The sequence below is a fragment of the Pezoporus wallicus genome, unplaced genomic scaffold (genome assembly GCF_028554395.1).
Source record: "Pezoporus wallicus isolate ANWC-B61680 ecotype Strahan unplaced genomic scaffold, APGP_CSIRO_Pwel_v1 contig_2870, whole genome shotgun sequence".
Lineage (NCBI taxonomy): Eukaryota > Metazoa > Chordata > Aves > Psittaciformes > Psittacidae > Pezoporus > Pezoporus wallicus.
The window spans coordinates 803746-815527 of record NW_026636990.1 but is presented as its reverse complement, the minus strand read 5'-3'; the positions used below and the strand labels follow the sequence as shown (position 1 = coordinate 815527).

General features: G+C 40.8%; 1 long non-coding RNA gene across 1 annotated transcript in view; it reads left to right on the top strand.

The window, feature by feature from the left end:
• The first annotated feature begins 2925 nt into the window (after positions 1-2925).
• The window catches only part of LOC130595681 (uncharacterized), a 30821-nt gene continuing 21964 nt past the window's right edge, over positions 2926-11782 (top strand). The window contains exon 1 of the long non-coding RNA XR_008971363.1: positions 2926-3042. This is a non-coding gene — a long non-coding RNA (uncharacterized LOC130595681). The remainder of the gene's footprint in view (positions 3043-11782) is intronic.

Here is an 11782-nt window from a genome sequence, read left to right as displayed (position 1 = left end):
TAAAATAGCAAAGAATTCTGCCCTGAGGAGGTTCTGAGCTGTCACCCAAAAGTAGAAGAGATTGTTAATATTGCACCTTTGCCTCCACAAGTCTCTGAAGCAACAGCATTCAGATAAAACGTATTGGCTTGCACACTGCAAGAGGAAATTCCAGTAAGAAACCTGTTTCTGCTGGTTCCAGGTGGCTAGCAGAGGCATAGATCTTCATGCCTGTTTGTTTCTGGAACAAATGGTCTTTCTCATTGAATCAAAAAAGGCCAATTCAAAATTATAGAAGTCAGGAGAAGTCAAAAGATAAAGGAAATTAAGTAAAAATAAGGAATGCAGGGAATTTGGCTTCTTGCCATCAAAATGAAAGGGACACAAAATAATTCTGATCTTTTTTATTGGATCTGGGGTCAAAAGGTAAAATACCCTTAATTCAGCAACCGAGCAGACCTGATCTTTACCCAGAAGCACATCTAACACATAATAGGGGCACTTCCCCCATTTAATCATACGATGCAAGCCAAATCCAGCTTAAAAGATTCCCTATCACTTCATTAAATTTGGCAGATGGCTGAACAAAGCACATTGTACCAATCTCAGCTCTCAGTTACATCATTGCCGCTGCAACAAAAAATGCAATAGGGTGGTGAAGTGACTTGGGGAGGCATTTTCCATGATATTTGTATGAAGGAAATAGCTTGCTCCAGAACAGAAGAGGATGAAAAGCTCATTTGTCTTTCTGTTTCTGTGTGTAACTTCTTACCTATGCACCACTTTCCCATTATTTCTGTGAATGTGAAAGAGCAGGCTCCTGTTCTCAATAATGTGATCAATGCAGTCATTGTCAGGCTTAAGGAACTTGTTCCAAAAAGTTTCCTTTTACAGCTAGTAGATCAAGTTGTGGGTTGCTGTCTGGGCTTTCTGTACTCATGAAGACCACATCAAAGAGAATTGGCACAGTAAACTGTCTTGAAAATAGAGAGATGTAGTGTATTAGGCAGCCGAATAATTAGTGCAGGCTCAACGAGCATGTTAAGTCACCTGTTCAACTCTATCAGCAAAATAAATAATTACACACTACTTCCCTTCCTTAGAAAACAAAGTTTAAGAGGAAGTGATTAATGGTAAAGACAAGCACTGTTTTTGTGCTTGTGGCACACGCGTCTTTTGAGATGCTTCAGCATTTCAGTGTTTCAAGGGGGTTCTTCAAAATAAGGGAGAGACTCCCACTGACAGCAGAGGGCTCAGAATCAGACCTGAAAGGTCATCTTTCAAATACTAGTTTTCATATAAGTGATCCTGAGCTCATTTCAGACCTTCTCTCATCCTTCACATTCTTCCTAACATCGCATTTTTAGTAGGAAAGGCATCATAAACCAAGGTGAAAACAATTGTAAATTATTATTCTGCTGTGATTCAAATAAAATCTTGTACTTTGCTGAAGACTGTAGAGGAGTGATTGTCTTCAGTGTGTCCATATACGGGTTTAGTTCTCCAGCACTGGGTAACTGAATCTTACTATATGCATGGTCTGCTGTCCACTGTCTCTGAACAGCATTAGAGATGCCAGCATAGCTGGACATGACTTGACCACAGGTGAGCAGACTTTGCGTTGCCTATATCGTGAGACATACAGGTGTTCCTCTGCTTTTCAGAAAATACTTCTTTTCATCACCCCAAACTTTTAAATTACAGTTTCCTTGATGGGTAATGTTAAAGGGATTTTTATTTTGTGCGTGTGCCATTTTAGCGACCTCATTACACACAGGGATGGTTTCTATCTCATCTTTTTGCTGCCTAACAATAACTTTTGTTTTTAAAAATAGATAGTGTATGAAAGGGGTGTGGAAATAATTTTCTATGATATTGCTCAATATGTTCAGTGTTGTGGCCTGGAGTATTATATGACCTGAAGGAAGGAGACTTTACAGTATGTCAGAGCAATTTTCATTAAAAAATATGTCCAGATTTATGAGACTGGCATGGCTGAATGGCTCAGAGCTCTATGAGTTTAGTAACTGAAGAGACAAACCAGGTTTATTATGAGCTCCCAGTGATGCTACGAAAGAATTTAACTGGAAGGTGGCAGAGAAATATTTAGTATCTATTTTAAAATGGGTCCTGGAAGATATTTCTTTTTGGCATAACATCACAATACTGTGTTTGTTGAATAGACCAGGTACCAGCACCATTACAATACCAGGGAATTACACACTCTCACACATTCAGGCAAATACACTAATTGCAAGTCCCAATACCAATCCTGGGTTGCCTTTACCTCAGAGAATGAGGGAAAGATTCACACACCTCCTTAGCTAGTGAAATCCCAGTTTACACTGGATTCTCACTGGAATTAGCAGGGAAAGGAAAAAATACCCCCAAGTTAGCAAAAATGTGTCAGCTCCCATTGGACAAAAGAAAAATCAGACCTTGTCTGCACCCACAGCAACAGGCAGTGACCTGTGTTTCCTGTCTCACCCCATTCTGTCTGCTCACAGATGAGGTGACTTTGCAGTGACTTTTCATTTCCCAGCCTCCAAAGCAGCTAGAGAAATGAATATGTTGCAGAATGTAATTAAGGGGGAGATAGGGCTGACTGAAGGATGGGTGCAATTAAATGCCGGGAGGGATGGGAGGGGAGCAGAACTAGATACGGCCACTACATGATGAGAATGTGTTTATCTGTCGCATCATTTACAATGCTCAGGCACTTACAGGAGATAAATTATGACTTAAGTCTTAATATTAGCCACCACGTAGCCAGCCCTGAACATTTTATTAAGTAAGAAGAAACATGTATTTCATCACAGTCACACCTTCACACTGACCTGGAATTGGAGCAGTGTAATTACATATTGTGTCTGGGTTTTGGTACCTTAGGGACTGGTAAAACAGGAAATAATTAATCTAACTGCTAACTGCAAGAAACAAATTTTGCAAAGCTGCTCTGAATTGCTCTTCCTTCAAAGCAGAATGTGGTTCAATAGGAAAAGTGCTACCATAAGAAGTCTGTTAAATAATCCTATATGAACTTGGGTGTGCAAAGGATAAAAGGTATGATTTAACTGATTCCTTTAGTTTCTGTGTTAATTGAACAAATGTAAACAGGCAGATGGGAGGAAAGTGGAACAGGCACCATTCTGCCACTGTTTAACTTCACGGCAGAATTCCCACTAACACAGAGGGAATGGAAAGAATCCTGTCTTCATGTGATTTTTAGAAACAGGGAGTACCTGTGATTTCAAAGAGTGTACAAGTCTGAAGAGTCACTAATGAGAGTCTTTTTCTAAGAGCAGAGGGCTGCAAATAGCTCAAAAGAACAAATTCCAGCTTCGTGCTCTAGAAAGTTTCAAGTATGGGAGAAAAAGCTGTGGAACAACATCTCAAAAACCTTAAATTGACTTATGGATGTAATGTAATCCACAGGATGAAAGCAGTAGGACAGATTTTATTCAGTTTTGCAGAAACATTTTCTTGGGGATTAAATCTGACAAAATTGAAATCCATTTTCCATGGCAGGGCTGTGCAAATTGCAGAGCAGAGCCAGGACTTTCCTGGGGAGGCTGGTCCCAGCTTTCACTGGGAAGAAAGCAGGAGCATATGGAAAGGAAGCAAGGCACTCCCTCCAAGGTGAAGGTGTGGCAGGCTCCCCACTTGCTACAGAGCTGCACACCCAACAGTGGTGTTTAGGCTTGGCTACGATGGCAGCTGTTCCGTTTGTTCTGGGGAACACCTCAGGTGTGCGAGAGGACTTGTGTCATAGTGATAGACATGCAGATCACCAGCTTGCTTCCACGTACGCACTGCCCACACACCTCTGAAGACACCTGCATACAAAGAGCCTGGCAAGGGTTATGGGTCAGAGTAATTGCAACCCCAAGAAAGGTGATAGTTTAAAAGGAAATAGCAATTTGATGTGTAATCAGGCTGGGATCCTTTATTTTTGCCCACAAAAGGACTAATCAATCACCACCATCACAACTGAACCACAGAGCACACCTTCAGTAGCAACTCTGCATGGAAGAAGACTGCCCCCTTCCTGCTTTTAAACCAGACCCCCCCAGCAGTCCTTTACAACAGTAGCCTGCCTGCCTTTTACTGTTTTTAATCCACCCAGCTCATCATCCTACTTTTTTACAACTTTCATAGACAGGTTATCATTGGGATATAAGAAGAAAGTGGGAGAAAACTACTGAAAAGAGCATGGATCTGACTCCAGTGAAAGAGAAAGGCTTTGTTAATTTGCCGGAAATTCCATTTTCTCCCCTCTCTCTCAAAACCGTGTACAAATTAGACATTTACATGATAGATGAGTATGTTCCTTTCTTAGGGAAAGTACTCTGCTGGATCTTGGAGCTCGGGTAAGTTCCATGTAATGTGGCCGTTGCCAAGGAAACTACTTGTTCTTAATTGAATAGTAGAGAAAATATTTGTGTAACTTATTGGCAAATAAATTAAGGTTGCCCCTGAGCAGACTTAAACTCACACAATCTTTTTTTTTTTTTTTTTTTTATTTGACCAAATTGCCCTGGTTTCTTCAACTTTCTTTTAACATCATGGAAGAGTCACAAGACGCCAATAGCCTCTCCTGCTACGCAGACCAGTGTTAAAATTGCATGATGCTTAATTTTAACACCTACAAGAGAAAAAGCTTGACTGTTGCAGAGGAGATGACAATAAAATGCCAAGTATGTATGGGCTAAGCAGGAAAAAGGTAATAAAATAAATTGTTGCAGCTAAAACTTCTCCCAAATGCCACATCCTCAGTGATAACAGTGATGAAAACCTCAGTTTGCCCACACTCGAGTAGCTCCACTGAAGTCAATAGATTCATTCTGATTTACATCTGCTGAGCCTTTTATTTATTTTTTGTCTTTGCCTTGTCACTATTTTTTACCATTTATTCAAATTAGTATTGGTTTCTGAAGGACAAAAGTAGTGGTTATCTTACAAAAAGGATGACTTTCATGCAAAATCTGAAGGACTGTAAAATTCCAGGGCAGGCTGTTTAAGTTTAGCAGTCCTTTGCTGCTATTGATGTGCAGGAAACAGAGGCTGCACAGCCAAGAAGAGAGGGAAAACGTGGGAAGGAGGTGGAGTAGGTCATCTTACCCTTAACTTTCCATTCCCTTTATGCCTCCTTCCTGGGATACTGCTGGGAAACAATGGAGTATCATGGACCAGCAATACCAGAAGCTGAAGGTGTATATTAAGTTCAGTCATTCTTTTTTGGTTGTTTCTGGCAGAAAAAAAATTGTCCTTAATATTTTGCTCTTTAGCAGAAATTGTCAGTAGGGAGGCTTCTGATAACCAAATAATAAGACTACACTGCTTGAAAAACATGCATTTTTCCTTTCTTTATCTCTCCCATACAAATTTCATCTATAATATTTCAAAATGTTAATATCTAATTTAATTGAAGCTTCTCTGAAATGGTCTTATTAAGGTTCTTCCCAAAAAAGAGGTAGTGAAATAGCGTTAATTAGATAGCCATCTTGTAAGGAACAAATTAACATCAACAAACATTAAACTAAGCTATTTCACCCTGTCTTGGTAAATTATCTTCTTTTAAGCCATGGTCCTACTATTTTGGAGGTGAAGAATGGATCCTTCATTTGTCAGGTCCTGCAGAAGAGCAGTCATCCTGGATTGAAGAATCCTATGACACAGCCGTTACACTAGATGTCTGCAAAAATGCCTTTAACATATAGACCACTGTAATATCTCACATGTAGTCCTTTGCCACTAATTTATTTCATTTGCTTAATGAAATGAGGCTTTTCAAGTTCAAACAAAAAAAAAAAAGATTCTTACCCAAGTGATTCCTCCTTCCATTAAAGATGAGGAAGGACAGCGGTGAGTGTGGTGCCCTTTCAGTCACTGTTGAGTTAGTACAGAGCCTATAAATTCAGATAACTGAGGATAAATGTTGGTTAATTCAGGGTTATGTGCCTATCAGACAAACACTGAATAAAAATGTGGCAAGATGCTATTAGACCAGGGCAAGGAGCCCAAACAGCATCATATAGGTGACCCTGTCATTTAAGTTGAACTTGTATTAATAATGGTCCTTAACAAGCTGTCAATCTCTAAGGAGAGCCTTTTGTGCCTTTTCCCTGATGCCTTTGTGTTCGCTTACTCGATGGCCACAAATCAGCCCTAGCTGAGCTGCGGTCAGTGCTAGGGCAGCTTGGGAAAAATGAAGCTTCTTTCTCCTTGTCTTCCTTGTGCTCTTGCTTTTTTCCCCCTTTCTTTGCCTTTCACTACCACACAAATCATAAAAATTGCAGGCTGGGGGTCAAGCTGCGTAAAACAAGAAGACACCAGTTTCCTCTTTGTTTCAGTGCAGAGCACAGATGGGAGGGGGGAAACTGCTATTCCACTGAGATAATTGCCATCAGAGTAGAAAATCCAAAAGTATCCCCACACCACTGGGAAACAGAGGATGTTTTTCAGTTATTAGGATATCCAAATGGATTCCTTAATACCTGCTGAAAAGTAATAGGAAACATTTCACTGGGTGGTTAAGATCTGCACCACTTTTCCTACCTCTTCCTGTTAAACTAGTACCAAAATTAAACTAGTACCAAAATTAAACTAAAGCCCCAAGCATGCTGAGGACCATAAAGTAATCTGTGGGTTTGGACAGGGTACAGCAGAGCCTGGTACTCTCAAAACCTCATGGGGGAATGGCTAGATCTTCCTCCATCACCCATTAATGTCTGCTGGTGGCCTGTTCCTGGATGTGAGATGTGCAAAGCTTACCTGGTATAAGGGTGTTGATATCAGCTGTGCTTTCAGAGCTATTTTCTCAGCTACTTCAAGGCACAGTGACACAGAGAAGGTCTCTCGCTTGGCTCATTAAGCTTGGTTTGAGGCTTGTCACAAGACCGGGCTTGCTCACTGTCTGTGTTCCCTCCCTTCAGACACAATATCTAAACAGTGACCCTGCTGTAAACTCCAGCAGGCTCTGGCGACAGCAGGCCACAGCATCTCCTGTGTCTTGCAGGCTCCAACCTACCTCTTCATGCAGTCTGGGTGGACACAAGGCAGAGCCAAGCACACCCCAACCCTGCAGGCTTTGGGCCTTGTCTGCAGTCCAGATGTAGGCAGCAAAATGGGCAGACAGCATGGGAGTTACGGACCACAGGTTCTCTGGTATGATGATGCTTCTTCCCCAGCCCAGCTCGCAGCATGGTGCTCTCCAATTGTTCTCACTCAGCTTGGCTGAGCCCTGGGCTCCAGCACCACCATCAAATCAGCACACAAAGCAAGTGTATGTGCCGAAAAGCTTCTGCTCAGTCTACCAAGTCCCACTAGATTAAATCTTTTAGAATGTGCTCAATTCACCTTGATTTTCATCAAAACTTGTAGTTTATGTAGTGACTGCAATGCTGGTTAGGGGTGTGACAGTTCTATGACACTTCAGTAGTCTAACATCCCAGCTGTAGAGAAGTTAAGCAGAAAATACTCCTTTTCCAGTATGTTCTTACCCAACTTGCATGGAGTTACCCAAAGTAACCAGGAGCATGGGTGGCCTTACTTACTAGAATAAGAGGCACTTGGATCTTTGAAATGGGAATTCACTTGATTTTTGTCAGCCACCAACATTTTTGTTTTGTCACTGATCCTTGAACGTGGACATTTCTTGTTTGCAAAGGAGCTGTTTCCTATAAAAATTGTATTTATCCTTGAATACTCAACATCAAAAAAAACTTTAAAACCCTAACTAGTGTAATGGTCAAGACAGAAAAAAAGCTAAGCATCGTCTCAGCACTAAACACAGAGAACCATAGATTTACAAGTGAACAAGATTTAGTTTCCCCCACATTGTATGTGCAGCAACTTCTGCCCTTATTCTGTTTCATTTTTTTACCACCAACACGAGCAAGCTACTTATTCTGTTCTGTGTTCTGATTGCTGCCACCACCAGGATAATAATCCATACCGAAATTTCAGTATTATCAGAATCATTTCACTTTTGAAAAGTGCTATGGCATCTCAGATGAAAGAATATTTAGAAGTTAAAGGTATTTTATTACCATTGTTACCAACTTGTTTGAAAAGCAAAAGCAGTCTGAGAAGACTCTGCTAAAGAAACGCCACCCTGTACTTGAAAAGCAGAGAATCTAAATGGATTAGAGAATCCACCCACCTGTAACTGAACAAACCAATATGATCCAAATTCCACCTTTGGTTGCTAACAAATTTAGTAAAGTGATAAATGGCTTCTTTCGCTTGCTTGCTTTAGTTGGGTATATTTTTGTTCATGGTCAGGTTTGTTTCCTTTTCAACCCAATTTCTCTGAGTATTTCTTGACATGACTTTTTAAAAGAAAATTAATGGAAGAAGCTAACAGTAGTGATCTACTTGTGCAACGTGTACCCCAGATAAGGAGCTCATTAAGGAGACTTCTCGTTAACTTTGGTGTGCCCAGTGATGTCTCATTTTTGCTGACTCATTTTTGCTTCTTTAGATGCACTTAGCTCACAGGTAAGGTATCTTCTGTTTGAAAAGATGCCTAAGAAGGAGTTGTTCCTCCCATCTATAACTCTTATTCCTCTGCAGTTTTATACATTAAAAAAAATATAAATCAGTTCCTGCTTCTTTACTCTATTCTGATAGAACAGCTGACAATTTGAAGAAAACTAGGGACTATTTGTTGATTTTAATCACAATTCGGGCTGGCAAAGGACCAGCTATTTGATCCTAACTGTTTGCTGACCAGCCAACAGATGCCCGCAGGATAGGAGTGTGAAGCTCACCCTACAGCCAGCCTGCCCTGGCTCAGTGGGACAGAGCTGCTGCTCAGTATGGGGAAAGCAAGCACAAACACTGAACAAAACAGAGGAAGGGGATTCATGCAAAACCTTTGAGAACTACTCATTTACAAGAAATCCACTTAATTTACATCTGACACCAGATATTCTGGGTTAAAAAAAAAAGCCCATCTGTTGCTGTTCACGGACACCACTATCTAATGACAGGACAGCAATAGTTGTCTTGAATTGTTTTATCTATCAATAAGGCATTAGAGATTTATTACAGACAAGGAATAAAGGCTCAAGGAGGTTCATCCTGCTACATGCCTGGATACTTCAGTCTATTATCTGATTCTGGCTTTCATGTCCTGATGAGTGCAATCTATTTATTAATGGAGTTAAATGGGAGCAGAATTGGGCCTCTTGAATCAGGTAGGCTATTGTGGCTTTTTACATCCCATTAGCATCTGAGTGTTCACAGCCTCTACTTTTATTTCCAAATTCAGTTTGAAAATATTTTAAAACTTGGAAGGGAAATATATCACGTACGAAAGAGTCATATACATGAAGTATTTGTCCTAATTAATCTATGTTAATTTCCTTTTCACATGGTAAGTCATATTCAGAAGCAAATGCAGGACTCACAGGTTTGCAGTAAATTACCCTGCTATTTCTCAAAACAATATCAGTCAGTAGGTTTTATTTTGCTGATTATAATGTGCAAAAGGACCTGTAGATAGGATACTGAAGAATGCAAAATTTTACTATTGAGATGTTGGACTTTGACTTGACTTGCAAATTAAAAAAGGAGTTTGGGGGTTTTAGCAGCTGAAGTGAAAGACTTTCTTGTTCATTATTCTTGGGTATGCCTAGAGAGGAATCATAAAAAGGCTTTCAACAGCATGTCTTCGCAGTGATTTAAAGACTAACTAACAACAGTCTGTAAGTGGGACCTTTATCAAAACTGCAGGTAATAATACTCTTAGCAAATTACATGAGAAAATTTGCCAAGGCTTCAGAGTCTGCAGGTCATCTGGAGGAGCTCTTTGAAGTTTTATCTATTTAATAAAAAAAAACCAAAATAAACCAGATGCCCTTTTCACGTACTAAAGCCCAATGCAAGGGCACTATCAAAAGCAGATTTCCTGATAATGGCTAGGCACAGGTGGCTTTCAGTAGTAAAAAGAATCTTGGAAATATTAATAAGGTAAAAAAATGGGCCTGCAGGTTTTGTTTTTCAGAGCATTTGAGAGGGATGTTACCCTTTTGTGAATTCATCATGCATCAACATAATATTAATCACAGTGCAGCTGGAACAGTCCTCTTCTATGCCTTCCTGCAACAAACTCCATTCAAGTTCAATTTGTCACATCTGTTTCATTGCACAACACAAATTTGAGATTGCTACACTTCCAGACAGCAGCTATTGCCTAGGCTGATCAAACAAACTTCATACTGTTTTAAAAGCCGGCTTAAAATAAGGATTAAGATAAACAAGCAGGCTTGCTGATTTCCACCAGGCAAGGATGCATAAGAGATCTAGCCAGAACAAAACTTTCTAGGTAGTAAGATCTGGAAGCAATTGATGACTATCACCAAATTAATCTTTGACCCAAAGACAACCATAAACCTGATGTGGCACACCATCAAATAAATATCAGGTGGTGCTGATTCAGGGCAGGAGAAGGGGGACAGTGCTAGGGATGGAGGCAGGGAAGCCTAGAGACTTCTCCCACCTGCGCATATGGGAGAATGGACTTTCAGCTCCAAACCTAGGTTTGTGAGGGAATAAAAGAGCCATAGAAATGTCACTTAGACCTCTGGGGGTCTCTAGTCTGACCCACTGCTCAAAGAGGCCTACCATCAGTGCTAGATCAGGTCCACTGCAGCTTTGTCTAGCTGGATGATAGAAACCTTCAAGGGTGGCAATTGGAACACCTCCCTGGGTAACCCATTCCAGTGCTGCACCAACCTTCTGGTGAAAATGCTCTTCTGAATATCCACCACGGGCAGCCTGTGCTACAGCTTGTTGCCGTTATCCCATGTGGCATCCTCTACAGCAGCTAAGAAGAATTTGGCTCCAAGGTCTAAGTAGCTCCCCTTTGAGAACTTGTAGACTGCTATAAGATCAGTCTTCTACCCTCTTTTCATCAGATTAAACAAGTTCAGCTCTCTTGGGCCTTCCTTACAGTCTCTGAGCTTTAGATTCCAACATCTTGGAACCTAAGCGCTGGAGTCTGTAGTGACAGGAAGAATCTGCATGTTTTCCACTTCGCCAAAATTCTTAAATTCTTCTAATCCTGTACTTCCCTGAGGATTAGTTGCTGTACCTCAAGTATTTCCTCACCCACTGAAGCAGCCCAAACCATCCTTTGTTCCATTCCAGCCGCTTTCAGAAATAGAAGCAGAACCCATCGGGTTAATTACATTACTTACAAATCCTTAAATGTCTTTCTGAAGATATATTTTCATGGAAAATGGCTTTGATTAAACATATTCCTTTGAAGAAAAATGTCTCCTATATTGTTCATTGCTCATCCCCCATGTCCCTTGTTGCATTGCAACTGTCATCCCATCACACCAGCTCATTTGCCCCAGGGAAGAATATAATGCTACACAGGAAATACAGTATAGCAGGAGATTCCAGGCTGTCAAAGCAAAGGGGAATACAAGATGCATTTTCCAAGACAAACATTTTTGTGTTAGCCAAAAATGTTGGTATTCACATTTCTTAAAAAAAAAAAAAAAAAAAAAAGAAAAAGAAAAAAAAATAAAGCGAATAGCAAAGTAGGTTTTATGGGCACTTTCACTTCTATTGACTCCGGATCCCTCAAGCTCATCCAGTTCCAACCCCCTGCCATGGGCAGGGAAACCTTTCGCTAGAGCAGGTTGCTCCAAGCAGCTACTCAGACTGGCCTTGAACACTGCCAGGGATGGGCACATGCCCAGCTTACTGAGAAGCACAGGCAGTCCAGGTCAGGGTCTCTTTGCAGCCCTAGAGGGGTCTGTCCCATGGGGTGGTGGCCCTGACA